The sequence below is a fragment of the Larimichthys crocea genome, unplaced genomic scaffold (genome assembly GCF_000972845.2).
Source record: "Larimichthys crocea isolate SSNF unplaced genomic scaffold, L_crocea_2.0 scaffold18675, whole genome shotgun sequence".
Lineage (NCBI taxonomy): Eukaryota > Metazoa > Chordata > Actinopteri > Sciaenidae > Larimichthys > Larimichthys crocea.
In genome coordinates, this window is record NW_020852538.1 from 1 (window position 1) to 814 (window position 814).

Here is an 814-nt window from a genome sequence, read left to right on the forward strand (position 1 = left end):
TGCTCCGCATACAAAGAACTGAAGGGAACGAGCCTGCGGCGCGCATGTTTGGTCAGTTATTGCTTCTCTTGTCGTGGTCGTTTGTAAAGGCATCGATCCGGTTTCTGCGCTCACTGAGATGTGAAGCCAGAATGCACTGGGTGAAAGGCAGAGGAGGAGGCTACTGTGACACTGCTACGCCTTCAGCATTCATGTTCCCATTAAAATTAGGAATAAATGATTTCTTTAGACAGAAGTAGAAGTTTCCCAGTAGGACCTGAAGGCAGCACAGTATCTGATCGATACAGGAAAAAATGATTATCCAGTGTTTAGTTTTTCATGCGATGATAAAAATACTAAATTAAAATAAGCTCTTCTGTCTCTGTGTTTGTGTGTGTGTGTGTGTGTGTGTGTGTGTGTGTGTGTGTGTGTGTGTGTGTGTGTTATTACCTGGCTTGGCAGCCGAGCCACGGCACCGTGAGCAGGAGTCACAGGAACAGAAACCACCACCTCGTCCAGGTTTCGACCCTGCGGCTAAGAGAGAAAAATCTGATTATTACATGATGGAAAAACAAACACATAACCGTGAGAGTCATTTCATTACAGCTGAGGTGACAAAACCTCTGAGCAGTAGCATAACGGGACTAAAAGAGACTGTAAGCGTGGGGATTACGAGACATTTGACCACTCGAGATTTGACCCCCACTGCAACCAGACAGATCCGGACTGAGAGACTGGGACTGACCTGCTCTGGGAGGAGTCCAGCAGGACCGGGGAAGCGTCGGGTCCTGTGCCGCTGAGGCTCGGAGTGAGGCCTCTTCTTAGGAAGCTTATT

At 48.0% G+C, this 814-nt stretch overlaps 1 long non-coding RNA gene across 1 annotated transcript; it reads right to left on the minus strand.

The window, feature by feature from the left end:
• Positions 1 to 245: 245 nt before the first annotated feature.
• Positions 246 to 814, minus strand: LOC113744784 (uncharacterized). Its single transcript, XR_003461813.1, has 3 exons — positions 725 to 814; positions 430 to 513; positions 246 to 274 (listed from the first exon to the last, which is right to left on the minus strand). It is a non-coding gene; the product is annotated as an uncharacterized LOC113744784 (long non-coding RNA).